The sequence below is a fragment of the Schistocerca americana genome, chromosome 6 (assembly GCF_021461395.2).
Source record: "Schistocerca americana isolate TAMUIC-IGC-003095 chromosome 6, iqSchAmer2.1, whole genome shotgun sequence".
NCBI classification, from domain to species: domain Eukaryota; kingdom Metazoa; phylum Arthropoda; class Insecta; order Orthoptera; family Acrididae; genus Schistocerca; species Schistocerca americana.
In genome coordinates, this window is record NC_060124.1 from 520,908,407 (window position 1) to 520,930,237 (window position 21,831).

A 21,831-nucleotide genomic window follows, 5' to 3' on the forward strand; every position below is an offset into this window, starting at 1 on the left:
CCATTGTCTAGCATAACTGACAAAGTTGTTGTTGTTGTCGCTGCTGTGTAGAGCTGTATAGGCATAACCATTATATTACTGACAATCGTCCAAGGAATTAGTGGATTTAAAACTCTGGTAGATATCTGTGAACGAATGAATCATTTTCGTTATGCCTTCATGGTTGATAAGCCCAATCATTCCAAGAATAGTATGAATAATTTGAACAATGTGCACCGAACAGTTCACTGCTGACAACTTTCTGAATTGATCAGTGAGTAGATTGCGATTGAAAGCGGAGAAAACAGAGTTTCGTGCCGTTACTAAATACTGTCATTTGAAGGGTTGAACCGCCACACAACTCAAAACAGAATTGGATGAAGTTCACGTGAACTCTGCACAATCATTCAAGAAAATTTTCTTTTGGATTAATGAATTTAACCCGCGGGGAAAAAGCCGGGATGCAGTAGACCCCACGGGCACTGCTGAGGTTCTGACAAGCTGTCAGTAGCAGTTAACCAATTGCGTTCCACGCGTTTTCCTCATTCGTACGATAGAACTTGACTGGTAAATATCTTGGTTCTCATCGTTGGCGTTTGCTGCACCACAAGGGAGAGGATTGAAAGCTGGACGAGCGAACCTGTCAAGCCTCTGATCTCAGCTTTGAAATTCTCGGTACCCGAGAGGCTCGGTGTGCACAGGATAAACTGTGGCCAATCCGTGAAGTCTTCGGCCAATTCAACAAGGTCAAGTCAGTAACATCCTCGGTAGCAACATTACGATCGACGAGAAACTGGGGAGTTTCCGTGGCCGATGCTCTTGCATTCAATACATCCCGACAAAGCCGGCCAAGTACAGCATCGAGACCTTTGCTTTGTGCGACTTCAAGGAGTTCTGCACCTCTTACGTGAAGAGGTACGACGAAAAGCAACCTGACGGAGCTTTCCTCAAGAGAAACTCCACATCGTATGTGACTGAACGCCAAAACGCCAAGACATCTGGCTCAGAAAGAAACTTAACGGCGGACAACTGGTACACAAGCGTTCCACTGGTCACTACATTCCTACGCAAGAACAGGATTGCACTGGTTGGATGGATTAGGAAAAACGAAAATGACATCCCTAACCCGCGCGCGATTAGCCGAGCGGTCCGAGGCGCTGCAGTCATGGACTGTACGGCTGGTCCCGGCGGAGGTTCGAGTTCCCCTCGGGCATGGGTGTGTGTGTTTGTCCTTAGGATAATTTAGGTTAAGTAGTGTGTAAGCTTAGGGATTGATGACCTTAGCAATTAAGTCCCATAAGATCTCACACACATTTGAACTTTTTTTTGACAACCCTAAGGCATTCACTGAGACCACTGGCCGCCCAGTCTGCAGCAGCATGTTCGGTTTCAGTAACCGGATCACCTTGGCGTCCTACGTTCCAAAAAAGAAGACGGTTGTCAGTTTTCTCTCCACCTTTCACCGCGATGATCATATAGACGAATCGACTGGGCACAAGAAGAAGTCTGAGGTAATTACCCACAACAATAAGACAGACGGGAGTGTCTTGCGGCATTCTGTGGAACATTCGTCGTGAGCCGAACGTGCAGAAGATGGCCACTCAGAATCTTTTCTTATCACTCAACGTCGCTGGAATCAGTGCGCAAGGGATCCATTACTTCAGCTCGCCTCGGGCAACCCTAACACGTCCACAGTTCCTCAAAACCCTGGCCTTCGCCCTTCTTCGAGGTCGGCTTTACAAGCGTCAGGAGGCATCCAGGCACCTTCCTAAGCCATTGCAACAGCGCCTCAAGGACTTAGTTCCTAGTTCCAGCAGCCGAGCCGTGACATCTTCTCCTCCATAAAAGATGAAAAATAATTCAAGGTGCGGGTCGCGCGGCCGCAAGGAGGACAGAAAAACAAACTACATATGCAAAGCTTGCGGTCAATACATTTGTCTCGTCGAACATGCAACCTTCCTTGGTCCCGAACGCGTCCCTGAATCTGAAGCACCTGCCAACTGACTCCAAGGTCGTTGTGGAGGACAAACTCAGGCACGGATATAGAACTTGGACGTTAATTGTATGTTGGATTTATTATGTGAGCACTAATGTGTTCACTGTCAAATGTTATAAAGATAAATAAGTTGTTCATTGTAAAATGTTATCAAGGTATGCTATTTGTTCATTGTAAAATGTTCTAAAGCTATGATAAAATGTGAAAAATAAACTAAACGTAAAACAACCAAGTAGTAGAGGTCTTACATGGAAAATCAATGAGGCAGGATAGTTGTAGGCACTTGGGTGTACTGCATCCCACCCTTGTGTTGGTGGTATAGGGTCCACATTCCTAACGGAGGATTAAATGTGGTCGGAGGAGCACCGAGGACGAAGCGCGCTCCGGCTGTCCAACTGAGGTCTATATCTACATCTACATCTACATCTACGTGATTATTCTGCTATTCACAATACAGTGCCTGGCAGACGATTCAATGAACCGCCTTCAAGCTGTCTCTGCCGACCGTTTTGGCCGAGCGGTTCTCGGCACTTCAATCCGGAACCGCGCTGCTGCTAAGGTCGCAGGTTCGAATCCTGCCTCGGGCTTGGATGTGTGTGATGTCCTTAGTTAGGTTTAAGTAGTTCTAAGTCTAGGGGACTGATGACCTCAGATGTTAAGTCCCATAGTGCTTAGAGCCATTTGAATCAAGCTGTCTCTCTACCGTTCCACTCTCGAAAGTTGCGCCGGAAAAACGAGCACGCAATCTTTTCTGTGCGAGCCCTGATTTCTCTTATTTTTATCGTGATGACCATTTCTCCCTACGTAGGTTGGTGCCAACAGAACGTTTTCGCAATCCGAGGAGAAAACTGGTGATTGAAATTTCATGAGAAGATCCCGTCGCAACGAAAAATGCCTTCGATTTAATGATTGCCGCACCAATTCACGTATCATGTCTGTGGCACTATCTCCTCCATTTCGCAATAGTACATACCAGCCGTCCTCCTTTGGACTTTTTCGATGTCGTCCGTCAGTTCCACCTGATGCGGATCCTACACCGCACGGCAATACTCCAGTGTAAGGCGGGAAAGCGTGTTGCACCTTATAAGTGTTCTGCCAATGAATCGCTCTCTATGGTTTTCTCTACCCACAACATTATCTATGTGATCGTTCCAATTTAGATTATTTGTAATTGTAATCCCTAAGGCCCGCCGGTGTGGCCGTGCGGTTATAGGCGCTTCAGTATGGAACCGCGTGACCGCTACGGTCGCAGGTTCGAATCCTGCCTCGAGCATGGATGTGTCTGATGTCCTTAGGTTAGTTACGTTCAAGTAGTTCTAAGTTCTAGGGGACTGATGACCACAGATGTTAAGTCCCATAGTGCTCAGAGCCATTTGAACCACTTTTGTAATCCCTAAGTATTTAGTTGAATTTACAGCCTTAAGATTTGTGTGACTTATCACATAATCGAAATTTTCCTTTATTCAGGATCAGTTGCCACTTTTCGCACCACACAGATATCTTGTCTAAATCATTTTGCAAGTAGTTTTGATCATCTAATGACTTTACAAGACGGTTAAAGACGGCATCATCTGCAAAACAATCTAACAGGGCTTCTAAGATTATCTCCTATGTTGTTAATGTAGATCAGGAAGAATAGAGGACCCATAACACTTCCTTCAGGAGCATCGGATATTACTTCTGTTTTTCTCGATGACTTGCCGTCTATTACTTAGTACTGTGATCTTTCTGACAGGAATTCGCGAATCCAGTCGCACAACTGAGGTGATATTCCATACTCACGCTGGTTGTTGAAAGACGCTTGTGAGGAACGGTGTCGAAAGCCTTCTGGAACTCTAAAAACATGGGATAAATTTGAAACCCCTGTCGATAGCACTTATTACTTCATAAGTAAAAAGAGTTACTTGTGTTTCACAGGAACGATGTTTTCTGAATCGTTTTCTTTGGAGTAATTCGTAATGTTAGGAAACAGTATATGTTCCAAAACCCTACTGCAAATCGACATAAGTGATATTGGCCTGTATTTCAGCGGATTACTCCTATTTCCCTTTTGGGTATTCGTGTGACTTGAGCAGTTTTCCAGTCTTTAGGTACGGAACTTTTCGTGAGCGAACGGTTGAATATAACAGCTAATTAGGGAGCTATTGTATCGGCATACTCTGAAAGGAACCTGACTGGCATACCGTCTGGACCGGAGGCCTTGCATTTATTAAGTCTTTTAAGCTGTTTTGCTACACCGTGGATATCTACTTCTATGTTTCTCATCTTGGCAGTTATTCTTGATTAGAATTCAGGAATATTTACTCCGTCTTCTTTGGTGAAGGAGTCTCGGAAAACCGTGTTTAATAACCCTGCTTTAGCGGCACTGTCAGCAGTGACTTCACCGTTCTTATCTCGCAGTGAAGGTATTGATTGCGTCTTGCCACTGGTGTGCTTTATGTATGACCAGAATCTGTTTGGGTTTTCTATCAGATTTCGAGACAGTGTTTCGTTGCAGATATTATTAAAAGCATCTAGTATTGAAGTACGCGCTATATTTCGATCTTCTGCAAAACTTGGCCAATCGTGGGGATCTTTTAAATTTGGCATGCTTTTTTCGCTGCTTCTGCCACAGTGATATGACCCGTTTTGTGTACCATGGGGAAGGAACGGTGTCGAAAACCTTCTGGAACTCTACAAACATGGAATAAATTTGAAACCCCTGTCGATAGCACTTATTACTTCATGAGTAAAAAGAGTTACTTGTGTTTCACAGGAACGATGTTTTCTGAATCCGTGCTGACTATGTGTCAATAAATCGTTTTCTTCGGAGTAATTAGTTTATGTGGTATATATCTCTCTATTGCTGTCGATAATATCTCTTCAAAATCATTCCACATCTTTTCTACGCTTACGTGATCAGATTGGAAAGAGTGCAGACTGTCTCTTAAAAAGGCGTTATGAACATTTTATCAGCTTTTTGGAAATAGATGTACTTTGCGTTTCTTTTTGATGGTTGTCGGTGTTACGGTATTCAGCCTAGCAGCAACTGCCCTGTGGTAGCTAATCCCTGTATTCGTCGTGATACTCCCTATTGGTTCAGGATTATTTGTTGCTAAGAGCTCAAATATGCTTTCGCAACCATTTACGCTTCGAGTGGGCTCATGAACTAAATGTTCAAAATAATTTTCTGAGAAAGCATTCAGTATAATTTCTGATGAGGTTTTATGCCTGCCGCCGGCTTAGAATGTATAGTTTTTTCACCATATCGAGGGCAGATTGAAGTCATCACCGACTATAATTAGAAATGAGACTCACGTTTTCTTTGAACTGTTCAGCAACTATATCTTCTGAGTCGGGGGGTCGGTAAACCGATCCAATTAATAGTTTAGTCAGGTTGTCAAGTATCTGCTTTACCCATAATATTTCGCAAGAACTATCTACTTCAGTTTCACTACAAGGTTATCTATTTCTGACAGCAGTAAGTACTCCACCATCAACTGTATTTAAACTATTCTTTCTGAACACTGTTACGTCGTTTGAAAAAAAATCGGCTGAACCTATTTGCGGCTTTAGCGAGCTTTCCGTACCTATAACTATTTGAGCTCTAGTGCTTTCTATTAGGGCTTGGAGCTCTGTTTCTTTCCCAACACAGCTATGACAATTTACAACTACAGTACAGATCGTTTCTACAACTACCTTGCCGGCCGCCCTGGTCTAGCGGTTCTAGGCGCTCAGTCCGGAACCGCGCGACTGCTACGGTCGCAGGCTCGAATCCTGCCTCGGGCATGGATGTGTGTGATGTCCTTAGGTTAGTTAGGTTTAAGTAGTTCTAAGTTCTAGGGGACTGATGACCAAAGATGTTGAGTCCCATAGTGCTCAGAGCCATACAACTACCTTACTGTGTTTTACCTGACCCCCTTTAGACGGATGCCCTTCCTGTGATTTCCAGAGACCCTCTAGCCCTAAAAACACAACAAAATCCATGTTATGGTAATGCAAGACCGCCGAATAAAATCTCTTGAGATTGCTGAGACTACAGGCATCTCAAATAAAAGAGTGCTCAGTAACCTGCACGGATAAGTGGCTATGAAGGAGCTGTGTGGGCGGTGGGTGCCGCGATTGATCACAGTCGACCAAAAGCGAATCCAGCGCAACACTTCAACACAACATATGTAAATGTTTAATCGCAATCTGAGAGTATTTGTGAGCCGATATGTAACTGTAAATGAAATCTGAATCCTTCATTACGTTCTAGAGTCAAAAGGGCATCATACCAATGAATAAAGGCTGGTGAAAGTTCTCTGTAGAAGGTAAATATGAATTTGTCATCAGGTAAGACGATGGCTACCGTTGTTTGCGATTCCCAAGCAATAATCCTCATACAGCACTTCGAAAAAGGCAGAAATATAGCTGAATATTATAATACTTAAATGTTCGATCATTTGAAATTCGCGTTGGCTGAAAAAAGGCCAAGTTCGACACACAAAAAATGCTCTTCACCAGCGTAATCCACCATAGCACACATCAGCGATAACAATGGCGAAAGTCACGAATTGGGCTTTGAGTTTGTTCCTTATCCACCCTATTCATCAGACTTAGCCCTAAGTGACTTCTTGAAACTTTGAAATAGGGAAATGGTAGTTGCAGTTAATGACTGTTTTGAAGAGTTTGACAGACCGTATGTTTTCGGTGGCATGAAAAAGTTGAAGGATCGCTGGACCAAGTGTATATCCGTGAAAGGAGACTATGCCGAGAGGTGAGGTAAAATGTTTACGAAACAAATATTTTTTCTTGCTTTTTACCAGACTGATCAAACCACGCTTGTAATAGTTAATAAACAAACTAAAAAGCAATCATAATCATAGAGAACTGAAATATACAGGTTGAGTCACTAACTAGTGCCACCTAGAATAACTTCGAAAGTATGTCAATAGCTGAAACGTTTGTGGGACAAATGTTACATGGGACAACGAGAGCCATGATGTGACGTTAGTTTTTTGTTGCTATGTGGGGTCACGTCAAAGATATGAAGGTCAACTTTGTATTTTTAAATGTGGCGCTATAGTTTTGTACTTATTTTCTGATATCGGCTATCGAGACGAATCCAATGATGTCAACAATAAGGTCTTTGAAGTTCAACGAAGATGAGAAAGGTGGCATGAACGTCCATTTACAGAAGGTGTTCGAAGTGATGACCATTGGTCAGTACAGTGCTGCAATCTTCTTATCATGGATCAAGTGGTATTCCTTATCACTTCGGCACTTACCGAAGCACATGCTGTAACAATTCTCTCTCGTATATCGTGCAAATAGTAAATATTCGCCGAATACGGCGTATACATCTAACGTGCCACTGACATGTAAACACAACACTAATAGGAACGGTAAGACTATTATCGTCAAATCAACAGAATGTGAATGACGTATTCCTTCAAAGAACAAGTCGATATGCATCTCACCTACCGATAATGCTAACGAAACTCAGAGAGAGCTAGAGACTTATACGCTTAACGATATCCTCACCGTACTTACCCTACACATCGTACATTTAAATATGTGTATGAGAAATTGAGAACAACTGGAACTTCAACGCATCGGAAACATATTCGGAAAAGGAAAGTTACTGACGAGGAAACGAAAATTGGTACTCTTTCCACTGTGGTTCGAGATCCTTGTGTTAGTTCGCGTCCAATCGGAAGGGATCTTGCATGATCCAGGCAGTGTTGTTCGTGTTCTGCGTCGCCATGAATATCATCCTTACCGTACCAGTCTCCGCCAAGAATTAACTGGTACGGACTGTGTGCGACGAGTTGAATTCGGCCGATGGGATCAACTTCAGATTCAGAGATGTCACGTTTATTAATTTGGTTTTATTTACTGACGAGGCTACATTCACGAACTATGTAAATTTTAATATGCATAACATGCATTATTGGGCAACTGAAAATCCATGATGGCCTCAGAAAGTTGCACACCAAAAACCGTGGTCGGTAAATGACTGGTGTGTGATTCCGGAGGACATAATTATAGATCCCATTTCATCGAAGGAAATCTTAATGGTTGGAGGTACACCACATTCCTGTAAGAAACATTAGGTCTGTTATTGGAAGGAATACCTTTAGGAACAAGGAACAGAACGTGGCATCAACACGATGGGTGTCCGGCACGTTTTTCACTGATGGCTAGAAATGAGTTGCAGAGACAATTCCCATATCGTTTTTGTGGTCGCGGAAGAGATGTGTCGTGGCCGGCTCGTCCGATAGACTAGACCGATCTGGAATTTTTCTTGTGGGGATTCATAAAAGACATTGTTTATAAAAGCGTTCCAACTACCCCTGAAGATATGCGAGAGAGAACTGTCAGAGCATGTGCTTCGATAAATGCCGATGTGATAAGGAATACCACTCAATCCATGATAAGGAGATTGCAGCACTGCATTGATACCTATGGTCATCACTTCGAACACCTTCTGTAATTGGACGTGGACGTTCATACCAACTTTGTGACCTTCGTTGTCCTTCAAAGACCTTACTGTTACACGTCATTGGATTCGTCTCGATAGCCACAATCATAAAATTAGTACCAAACTACAGCATCCCACTTGAAAATCAAAGTTGACCTCTATATCTTTGCAGCAACAAGAAACCAACGTCATATTAGGGCCCCCGTTGTCCCATGCACCTTTTGCCCCACAAACTTTTCAGCTCCTATCATACCTTCGGAGTTGTTCTCGGTGGCAATAGTTAGTGACTGGCCGTGTATAAAGGAATAACTGCAATACCGAACTATAGTGAAGCACCATTCAATCAAATTTGACCAGGTGATCTGTCAGGAGTCGCAGAATCAAGAAGTGAAGTGGAGAGTTGTTGGCTCACTCAGAAGATGCTCAAGAGGAATCTAGTAGAGTGTCTCCATCTCACGTGTTTCAGGCAGTGATGGTTTTGCATATTGTGGCTAGAATACAGTAATTCTACATAACAGTTAATTACTGACAGAATACAAAAGACCTTGTTGTAACCCTCCTCGTTGGTTTTAAAAACAGCTAAATAACTGTAATACTAAGTTTGGCATATGCCCTGAATTGATAATGTCCTCTCATATATGATGTTTGCCACTTTAATCGAAGTACTATTGCGATCTACCTGCAAAATGTGTAAAATATGACCAGGACAGAAATGACTTTCTTAGCGTATCGATTTATAATGGGCGAAACGAAGGAAAATTGAATGTACCTGATCCTGACTAGTCGTAGCAAACATGGCTTCGTAAGAACAGCGCTAAGCTACAGGTCGTGTATTGGCATATGGATGCTCACTGTTATAAATCGCAGATGCAACATGATAAATAATCACACTATACCAAACGAATAAACACTGCAGCTAGGTTTAAACTCACTAACATAGGAAAATGGTAAAAAGGAAATATAACTGACTTAAAAGATTTCTCAACATATGAAAACACACTGAAGGAAAAAAACAGCACCAAAAAAGTAATTAATGTAGAGCAATGAAATTTCGGGTATAATTTTTCTAGGTAACATATTTCAGTGATTAACATTGCAAGATCACAGGTTAAGGTAAGCGCGAGATAAGCCATTGCAAATGTGATATGCTGGTACATTAATAACAGTTATAATCACCAGAACGTTGAATGCATGTATTGTGTTGTACACATGCCGGAAGTCAGTTTGTGGGATCGAGTTCCATACCTGTTGCCTTTGGTCTGTCAGTACGGGCACGGTTAATGCTGAGAGTGAATGACGCTGGAGTTATGGTCCGATCATGTCCCATATGTGCCCGACTGGAGACAGATCTGGTGGTCGAGCAGGCCAAGGCAACATGTCGACACTGTGTAGAGAACGTTGAGTTACAACAGCGGTATGTGGGACGGCGTTATCCTGTTGGAAAACGTGTCCTAGAATACTGTTCATGAATGGTAGTATGTTGTTGTTGTTGTTGTGGTCTTCAGTCCTGAGACTGGTTTGATGCAGCTCTCCATGCTACTCTATCCTGTACAAGCCTCTTCATCTCCCAGTACGTGCTGCAGCCTACATCCTTCTGAATCTGCTATGTGTTCATCTCTTGATCCCCCTCTTCGATTTTTGCCCTCCACGCTGCCCTCCAATACTAAATTAGTGATCCCTTGATGCCCCAGAACATGTCCTACCAACCGATCCCTTCTTCTAGTCAAGTTGTGCCACATACTCCTCTTCTCCCCAATTATATTCAATACCTCCTCATTAGTTATGTGATCTACCCATCTAATCTTTAGCATTCTTCTGTGGCACCACGTTTCCAAAGCTTCTATTCTCTTCTTGTCTAAACTATTTATCGTCCACGTTTCACTTCCATACATGGCTACACTCCATACAAATACTTTCAGAAACGACTTCCTGACACTTAAATCAATACTCGATGTTAACAAATTTCTCTTCTTCAGAAACGCTTTCGTTGCCATTGCCAGTCTACATTTTATATCCTCTCTACTTCGACCATTATCAATTATTTTGCTCCCCAAATAGCAAAACTCCTTTACTACTTTAATTGTCTCATTTCCTAATCTAATTCCCTCAGCATCACCCGACTTAATTCGACTACATTCCATTATCCTCGTTTTGCTTTTGTTGATGTTCATCTTATATCCTCCTTTCAAGACACTACCCATTCCATTCAATTGCTCTTCCAAGTCCTTTGCTGTCTCTGACAGAATTACAATGTCATCGGCGAAACTCAAAGTTTTTATTTCTTCTCCATGGATTTTAATACCTACTCCGAACTTTTCTGTCGTTTCCTTTACTGCTTGCTCAACATACAGATTGAATAACATCGGGGAGAGGCTACAACCCTGTCTCACTCCCTTCCCAACTACTGCTTCCCTTTCATGTCCCTCGACTCTTATAACTGCCACCTGGTTTCTGTACAAATTGAAAACAGCCTTTCGCTCCCTGTATTTTACCCCTGTCACCTTCAGACTTTGAAAGAGAGTATACCGGTCAACATTGTCAAAAGCTTTCTCTAAGTGTACAAATGCTAGAAACGTAGGTTTGCCTTTCCTGAATCTTTCTTGTAAGATAAGTCGTACTGTCAGTATTGCCTCACGTGTTCCAACATTTCTACGGAATCCAAACTGATCTTCCCCGAGGTCGGCTTCTACCAGTTTTTCCATTCGTCTGTAATGAATTCGCGTTAGTATTTTGCAGCTGTGACTTATTAAACTGATAGTTCGGTAATTTTCAAATCTGTCAGCACCTGCTTTCTTTGGGATTGGAAATCACATGCGGCCAGGCTGCTTGGGATAATCACGATAGTGCTCCTGGTATCATAGGAGATCGCACCGCATTGTGTAGGTCTGGTGCATCCAGCGTGCAGACGGGTTGCGTGCAGCTCCTCAAGTGGCCTGCTAGTAACCAACACACCCCATTACTGGCATCGAGGCAGGACCAGCTTTCATTAAAAACAGATCTTCTCTTAACTCTCTAATGAGCTCTCGCTTGAAGTTACTGAAGTCGCAAATGGTGATGATTTGGTGTCACTGAAATGTACGATACAGGCCGTATGGCTCTTAGCTGTCCTTGAAGTTACCAATTTGTAACAGTTCGTTGTGTCATTATGGTGCCAGCTGCTGCCCAAATTGCTGGTACAGATGGAGTACAATGTGACATAGCCGTATGCTGAACACGATTGTCCTCCCTCTTGGTAATGCCACGTGGTCGTACAGGCCCCGTCTTCTTGCTACCGTACATTCTCGTGGCCACCACTGCTCAGAAATCATTTACTGTGGCTACATTACTGCCAAGACTTTCTGCAACATCGCTGAAGGAACATACTGTTTCTCAGAACAGTAGCTACACCACGCCTTCTTTCAAACTCGGTGAGGAATTGATAATGGCATCTTTGTCGTCTTACAGACATTATTGACTAACGACGACTCACCACGCCCAGTCTCGAAGATGTCTAACGTTCATGACTGTTACAGCGTGTATCTAAAGTAAACCTGATATGCATTCTCATTGTGGTACTACTAGCGCCACTGTTGTGGACTGGCGCGAAATTCTAATAGACATCATTGAACCGTAGTGCGGCTCGCGTTGGTGCTGTTTGTAGGTTTCCGCCCTCTCTTGGAGGCCAGACGGTATCGTATAGTTGGCATGGTTGCGGTTCTTTGTCTTCTACTCGTGTTGACTGGTGCCACTCGGTTTCACAAGCGCTGCCTGTCCACTAGTGGCAGCAGCGGAGGTTATCGATATGTAGTAAGTGTTGGCCTATCTTTGGGGCGACGTCGTCATTTTTCCGGATCGTGTGAGTGGGCCAGTTCTTTTCGGGACTCAGGAGAAACCAGGTCCGCTCAGTGCTAGAACACGCTCGGATCCCTGGCGGCATGCGTGGACTGACAGATGGAAGGGCTATGGTGCACGACCTCATCGTAAACCGGATCCAGCAAGCTTTAAGATGAGTGCATTTCAATCCAAGTAGAGGAACCTCCACCATAGTGATAGCTCGCGATTCCTCAGTGACTTCGTGTTGGTGCTCATAGTGTCGTCGAGGCGAAGAGCAGCGAGTGGAGTTCATTCTACTCTTGGGATAGTGCTTTTTTTCTCTTTCAGGGCGCTCTAAACACAGTATTCTGGGGACGCAGTGCTGACCGCCGGTTCCGGCTTTGGCATATTGTTCCATCGTTGCATTTTGTTTATCGGACGTCAGGTAGCTTCAGCAAGATTATCATTAGTCATTCGTTAGACTGCCACTAGTCTGAGTTGTCATCTTGTGAAGTGAATGCAACTCTTGGCTGCCTATCTCATCGCTCGAGAAAGTGTTTGTTGCTGGATCTTCTTAGAGGTCGATTCCTGGAGCACCATCTGTGGCCCCTTGGTTCTTGTAAGACGTGTGTTCTAAAAGCAGGTCTGATTGCCAGTAGCTCAGCGTAATGCTCCTTCAGTCCACGCCTTCTGCGGGTACAATCTGCCTCATTACCCTTTAAGGAACTCACGTAGTGGTCCTTGTGCTTTATTATTGTGTTATTTATTACAATACCTTGTAATGCCTACATTAAAGGTATATATGTCTAGTTCTGGTCGCCTTCTGGAATAAATCTAGCGCTGTAGTTTCAGTGGATGTTAAGGACTGTGTTACAAAGCTTACCATCATCTTATTTCACCCATTTGGTGACCTGTTACTTGTTTTATTAATTAACCTTTGCTATTGTATTTCCTGGTTCCTGGTGTGTAAGGCCTTCAGCAATGACTGTGGTCGTTTGTCTTAAAATTCTAATTTGGTATTTGTATTTTAGCAGTAAGTCTTTTCCATTTCCATAAAATTGTTCTCAAGTACATTTCCCTTTTATAGATCCTCTCCTTCCACATTTCTGCTTTCCCTTATTTGCTTATAACGGGGTTTTCATCTCAGCTCTTGGTATTCGTACAAGTGGTTCTCTTTTGTGCAAGGTTCTCTTTAATTTTCCTGTAGGCAGGATCTATCTTACCCCTAGTGAGATATGCCTCTACATCCTTACATTTGCCCTCTAGGCGTCCCTGCTTAGCCATTTTGCACTTCCTGTCCATCTCATTATTGAGACGTCTGTATTCTCTTTTGCCTGCTTCAGTTACTGCATTTTCTTTATTTTCTACTTTCATCAGTTAAATTAAATATTTCTTCTGTTATCCAAGCTGGGTGTATACGAACCGGGAGATCCGGGAAAAACACGGGAATTTTTTAGAATTCCGGGAATTTTTCATTGGTATAGTTTTCAGTTAAAGTTTTGTAATTTTGATCGGTAAGAACCGATACTCTACCTAAGGATATTACTGTTTCCCCGAACTGCAGAATAATACTTCAACAATAAAACATAAACGAGAGAAAAAAACTAAAATAATTTAAATTGCAAAGGAAACGCGCCATATACAACAACGACACCCAGTGATCATTCAAGCGTCTGCCAACAGCAACTGTAAAAGGCAACCAGTAGTGACTGATTACGGCCCCGTCCACAATCGTAACCGAATCCTGCCTTCCCCTGACTACCAGGTTTCAATCACCCTTCAGATGCAGAAACACGCCTACCAACTTTCGTTTATTTTACATAACTCTCTCATGGTGCTGTGATTTGTTTCCATCGGCGTATGAAACAATGTTAAACTGTAAGTAGTGGAAAATGTTCAGCAAGTCTCATTGGAAGGGAGTGTGACGAGCTGTCATCTTTAGCCACGCTGATGAATTATCAGTAAACAGATCCTGTACCTAGTATCGAAATCTAACCACCTCTCAAAGGCACAAAGAACAGATCTGCACACGCAAGCCGTAAGAAATTTTAAACGAAACCCTTAAAGCTCGCGATGCGAACAAGAAAATAATTACGGGTGAACTACACCACATCTGTGACTGAATAACAACCTTGTACTGCGAACATGCTCATCTGGCACATTGTCATACACATTCTACGACAATGTAGAGCTAAAAAAGAGCGAAAAACACCTTTAGACTGACGAACACGACGTAATGCTAAGCTGGCCCGAACTACAGGTGTCCTCATTACCGCTACCCATAGTATCCCGTGAGGCTGGCTGGCAACCGACTGGCCCACTGAATCGGGACTCAAAGAGATCTTCGAGAACACATTACACATTCCAAAGACAAACTAAGTTCGCAGAAATCAGTAAACAGGCCAGAATTGTATAATTGTAGTACGTCTGCATTAACCAAAAAGTGAATAATTGATTAATGAATGTAGCAAATGAAACAGTCAGCCTTCACTCTATATGCAAAATACGTATGTGCAGTAGGTAATAATTTCAAAATAATAGTAGCATATTGATATATTACACAAGGGGGATAACGGACATCTCTATACACAAGTAAATGCTGTTTCGTAGGAGGAGAAAAGGCTACAATCACAAATGCATAAATGTATTTCACCATCTGCCTTATAATTTACTCGCAATGACGTATGTTCTTAAAATAGAATTTTAAGCGACACACATTGACCACCAAAATGTTTCCTCATTGACCAGTCTAAGTGGGGAACAGATTTCTGATAAATAACTTACTGATATTCAACTGATACTCCCGATCATCCGACCCCTCACTCCCCCCTCCCCCCCCCCCCCCCACTGTCTTTCTCCACGTACGTCAATATTACCAGTTATCAACATTCAGACAATTAATCTTGTGCTATGCAGTTAAATAATTAACACTCCTATAAAAAGGCCCACGAAATACATACACAGCTGTGCTCTTATGTAAAAAAAAGAGAAAGGAAATACGTCCTAACAATTTTCAATAGTTCATTACGGAAATCTAACATCACGTAGGACAGGATGCTCAGCTTCGCTGCAATTTTCAAATCTTCGCCTCCACCCACCTCTGTAATAGACGTTTAACGTACTTTCTCATTCAGTTTTTAGGTGTTGCAGTCTCTTGCTGAAATAAACAATTATTCCGCCCAAATTAAGGTAGTTCCAAATGGAAAAACATCCGAGTTAGAACACGGTCATATATCTACGTAGTAAAAAATATTCTGTTGCAATTAGTTAACCTTGAAATTGAGAAATTATTGTCTGTACTGTATTTACTAGTCTATTTCTTATATTGTTATTCTAATACACACCAGTAGTCAATAAACAGAATCAAAATAAGCAGAAATATTATCAAAAACCGGTTACAAAACAAATATATTTTAAAATTCAGGTTGTTGGCAAGACCACAAATTTCCATTTTCAAGATGCGTAAAATTGTTAAGACATTAAGAAAACTCGCTCACTTGCAAGTATAATGTGTTTCATGGAGAATCATTCTCTGTTTCAAGGTTCAAGGTGGTGCACGACCGACGAAGTACGGCTTAACTGTCCTCACATTATACAAATTTTTCTAAAAATGTGTAGCATTTAATTCGCGATAAAATTCTGTACGTGAAGGATTAACAATATATTTTTAAAAAATGGCTCAGAGCACTATTGTACTTAACTTCTAAGGTCATCAGTCCCCTAGAACTTAGAACTACTTAAACCTAACTAACCTAAGGACGTCACACACATCCATGCCCGAGGCAGGATTCGAACCTGCGACCGTAGCGGTCACGCGGTTCCAGACTGTAGCGCCTAGAACGGCACGGCCACCCCGGCCGACTAACAATATATTCCATATAGCTTAATGTATTATACATCATTAAAATGTGTAGAATGCGAAATATTTAATAACGCTTCGCAAAACACAATCTCATATCTAACAACAAAAGAAACTATAGTGAATGGCAGAAATTGTTTATAGCGGTTTCTTGTGCACATTCCTTCGTATTATTGTAACATCAGTCACTAGAAAGAGGCACCACCCAAAAACCATGATCTCTTCGTAGGTATACCAGCCTATACTCTGCTTAGGACAGTCTCCACTACTAATACCCCTCACAACAGTTGCAATAATGTTAATCTTCGAATACCATAAGCAAAAAAATCTTACACATCACTTTAAGAGTAAACATACACGGAGCTGCGTTACCTCAGTCTGTCCTTTCTGCAATACAGTTTTTCGACATTCATTTGAACAAAAGTCTAGATGAATAAATTTGCAAGTCCAACGAGATTATGTTGTGAATACAAAACTCATGGATCTGTTTGAAACGTAAAAAAATCTTATATTTATTGGCGAAGATCTCTGTAGTATTCGCCAGGTGTGCTGCAAATGTTGGCTGGTGGCGAATTTATGGTGACACGCAGTGTTTATTTTTAGTAGTGATCGATTATTTGGGCAGTAAGCAATGAAACCTGAAGCTCACAGTTCGAAATTAACTACAAACTGCCACAGTACGTTAAGAAATTTGTATTTAGACACAAATTCCCATGAAACTAGCACTCACAGAGATATATAAAATTGTTTCCTTTATTATTGTCAGAGAGACAGTGTCCAGCACCACGCTACGAATATAAATATGTCATGTGTGCATGATGAACCTGAAAAGGCTGGAAAACTATATTATGAAAAGGAACAAGTATTCTATGAGTGATCCGTCGCATTTATGTGAATCTCAGCTTTTATAGGTTTACATTTCCTACAACATTTACAATGGGCATGTTTTATCAGTTTTAAAAACATACTGCTGTCATTTTTATGTTGCTACTCCTCCCGCTCCAAAAAATATCTCTGAACAGACCCAGACTGGTTGCCTTGTGTTCAACATATATGAACGTATCACTGAATGAGGCTCTTGGAATAGTAATAGGCCCGATAATACGTTCAGTAAACGATGAGTGGTTACCGGACAGCGTTATTGTCTGTAAGAAAGTTGGGTCGACGTGAGCGTTACTAGTAAACTACCCATGTACCCGTGCAGCACTCCTCGAACTACAGACTTGATGAAATCTTCGTTTGCCAACCAGCATTCTGAGAACTAGGAATTGTAATCGGACTTTATTAAACGTTGGCTATGCATCAGACAACAGATTTGTCAGTAGCACACGTCTTTATATTAGACTGTGTAATGGTTCTTTATTTACGTGACCATTACAGCACTCCAACCCCAGTTCTCGATACCAGTAATTGGTACTCCGATGTATCGATACATTACAGTGATATGGTTCTTGTGTGTATTCATTTCTGTGAGACTTACTTCAAACCGTTTTGGCGCGAATGCGCACAGAGCAGTCTTTGTTTTACTTTGCAGAAGTTAAGTTGTTATTTCGCTTTGTAAAAGAACAGTCAAGTCTTGTGTTTGGTTAAAGTGGAAATTAAATATATGAAAATTGATGCAAAACTGTTTTCTTGATGATGTGACAATTAAGAAGAAGTATATGTGAATTTACAAGAAGTTTAATAAAAATGTGGATCGTGAACACCAAGTCAAAGATTATTTCTTCCGTACCATTGTTCTGATCTGGGATTGTTTGATCATTAAGAATTTCCTGAAAAACGCATTTCTTAGGTCTTCAAATATTCCTAAAATACAGATCTGGACCTTCTAGCAGTCAAAGTGGAATCACCCTAGAATCAACAAGATGAGCCATAACAACTTCGACGAAATCTACGTGGGAATCCATTCTAGATAAGTGCCAAAATTAATGACTTTTTTTACAGTGACTTCATTAGTTCCATTTTGACGATACCATCCACAGTCAATAAGTTTGTTGTTGCCCGATAAAGCGAACATATGCTGCGTGAGCAATATTATTAATCTTATTTATAACCTACTTTGCAAGTGGTGGTATTGTTAGAACTGGCATCCAGTTCAGACTATGGCATTAAACGTGTTACACAAAATTGTATTATAAAATGATTCAGTATACGGTGAGATTATATATATATGGACAGGACGCGGCGTGTACGTCACAGCACGTGACACTGCAGGTCTTCCGAGTGCCAGCAGCCGTCTCCGGCGGGGAGCGAGTGACTATTTCAGGCGAGTTTAACAATTCTTGACTCCGCTTTTAAATATATGCAAGCTCACGAGAACACTCGACAGAGTTAAGGCCTTTAGTGGGTACCTTTTCAATTACGTACTTATTTCCCGTGGGCCCTGCACGGAACCGAGCGTTCGCAAAATGTGGTGGACAAGCTGACTAGTGTGACGTCACAATCGTTGCGAGGCCCGTGTTTCTCGTGTGTCCCGGCAGCACCTGCGATGACGTCAAGCGGAGGGCTACAGTTCTCGTCGTCGCATGAAGTCCATAAGGATTACTCAAGCAAATAAACGAAACAATAAAACCCACTCCGTATAAACCTTCATACGTAACAAGGATAGTTCCAACCCTGAAATGGCATTTCTACTCAGCTTTACAAAAATTCACAGCTATGTACGCTTATTCATTTACGTATATCAAGCTATAACTACATTTTTCCCTTAATCAGTGGTTTCCTATTTTGAAATTCTTACCATCAAAATACCGGAGATTCACTTATCCTCTCAAGATTCAACATTATAAGACTGTATCGAAATGCAAGGAAACCTGCAACGATCGATCAGACGTGAATAAATGTAGCATAAAGTTGTGGAAATTAGTATAAAGACATGGATGTTTATAGGAAAATTAACATTGTCGGCTGGAATAGTTGTCCAATACGCGTATCCAATAGTAAGAGATCCAGTATACTGACAAATGCAGTCGAATGATATCGCATTTGATGTGAGTAGGACAGTATATATTAACACATCAACGGTTCTGTTGCTAGAGGGTGAACACGGTATAAAGACAGTCGCCTCTGTGTCGTGTTACACGGTATGTGTACGCACCTTTACTGCAGACAGGAAAGAGGCATCGTTAGTGAGAGTCCATGTTCTGTACGTTAGTCACGGTTGTGACAATGCCACGCGCAAAACACTTATCGTGAGATGAAGAAACAAATACTGGTGCGTCAAGCAAATCGAACTGTCTGATAGTCAAATCGCCAAGAAGTTAAGCCGTTCATGTGCAGTGACTGATAATTTCGTTACTTTGGGCGCACGATATGGACAGAGTGTAAATTATGGGGTAAGTATAAATTTGAGGCATCGAAACGGTTTCTTTGCGCAAAAAAGGGCCACAAACCGTTATTCTTCTGAACTTGTTTCTGATTTACAGTTACCAGTAACTGCTAGATTTGCGACAAATTTCATCAAATATCTTGCATTCAAGAAATGACTGCAGAAACATGCTCTAACACCCAAACGTAAATAGGCTGGACAGGAGATTGCTGAAAAACATGTGTCATGCACTTCAGAATGGGATAAAGTGATCTTCAATGATGAGAAGTGTGATGTCACCGCCAGACACCACACTTGCTAGGTGGTAGCCTTTAAATCGGCCGCGGTCCGTTAGTATACATCGGACCCGCGTGTCGCCACTATCAGTGATTGCAGACCGAGCGCCGCCACACGGCAGGTCTAGAGAGACTTCCTAGCACTCGCCCCAGTTGTACAGCCGACTTTGCTAGCGATGGTTCACTGACAAATTACGCTCTCATTTGCCGAGACGATAGTTAGCATAGCCTTCAGCTACGTCATTTGCTACGACCTAGCAAGGCGCCATTACCAGTTACTATTGATGCTGTAAAACATGTACCGTCAAGAGCGATGTTCACCAATTGTGGATTAAAGTTAAGTATTCCAGCAGCTACGTACGTTCTTTGCTGCTATAAAGTCCTTGTCCTGTTCCAGACCTTACGCCAGCCTGCGTGAGATTAAACGCGTGCCTTTCGGCTTCCTCGTAGTGGCTTGGCTGTCTTGCCAAGCCACAACAAGAAGTTGTCTAATTTAGATGGGCTGGATGGATTTCAATGTTATTGGCATGATCTGACCACAGAGCAGCAGGTAAGAATGAGCAGAAACTTCGGTGGTGGAAGTGTTGTGATTTGGGCAGCCCAGTACATACCGTAAATCACGTGTTGTTTGTCTGAACACTACAGTGAAATCTAACATGTCCACTAAGATGCTAGAGACAGAATGGATTACAATGTAAGAGGACCTTGGGATCTAAAGTCTCATGTTTCAACAAGATAACGCATTTGTGCATGTCTCTGCTACAACCAAAAGTGTTTTGAAGATAAAGATATGGATGTCTTGCCCTGGCCAGGACGTAGCCAATATGTGAATCCTATAGAAACCGGTGGGGAATACGTGCAAGGTGTGTTTGTCGCAATGGAAGGCAATTTGAGACTGTAGTTAATGTGAAAAGTAAGAGACGAGGAGAGTGGGCGACTATTTAGCTGCGAGAGCTACAATCCCTAGCGACATCAGTGCCTAAGCGAATTTTTTGGTAATTAGGAAGAATGGAGGTTGCACAAAGTACTAACAATGCAATAACACAAAAGGGCAATGAGTTTCTTCATATCAGTTTCCACTCACAAAATGCAAACGCCTTATTTTGTTACTCTTGTTATGAAAGAAACAATGTAATTCGGATATGATTGGTTAGGTCTTACATTTATCTACTACTTTCGTACTAAACTGGAGACAGTACATACAGGCATTGTACTATCACTTTCGTAGGAACCATACCTTTATACTGGTTTCCACTGCTGTATTACAAGTAATGGGGCGAAGCAATCCAATACTGTTCGATTGCTCTACTTTACGTAAGAGAATGGAAACACAAACAACCGTAAAACATCTTGCAATAACGTTTTGGAGAGACCTAAAGAGGTATGATCTCATAAAAAAAAGAGAATGCCAGGCTGAGATTCACTGCAAGACTATTAAGGAAGAATTATTAATCCACGAGAGAAGTGGCCAATGAAATACTCGTTTGACCGATCCTAAGATTGCTCATCTGTCCGGGACTCTCTGCATGTTGAATTACTAACAGAGGTACAGAAGATCAAATACTGAACGGCGTGGCTTGCCGCGGGATTGTTCAGCATGCGCGAGAGCTTTAAGGGTAGTACTCATAGTACTCTACAAGAGATGCGTCTCATATAAAAGTTCACTGTTAAAATACCGAAAGCGTATGTCCCAACATGAGTTGCGCAGCATGCTAATGTCATGGGTATGTTATTATTTTTATGGAGCTCAGTCCGAAGACTTGTTCGATGCAGGTCTCCATGTTAGCCTATACTGGGCAATCCTTCTCATTTTGCGTACCTTGTGATACCAACATACATCTGAAGCTGCTTTCTGTAGTCAAGCCTCGGCTTTCATCAACAATTTGTACCGACCATATCTCCCTTCATTCATAAATTTACGTGACCTACATGCTTCAAAATGTGTTCTGGGAACATAATCTTGCTAAATTCCGGGACATATTTCTTTTCTCCCCATTGTGATTCAGTATCTCCTCACGCGTCAACCAACTAACCCGTTTAAACTTCATCACCCTTCCGTACAACTACATTTCAAAAGCATCTAGGCTGATCTTTTCTTACACTTATACAGTTCACGTTGTCCTTCAGCATAAGATACAAACAAGACTAATGCCTTCA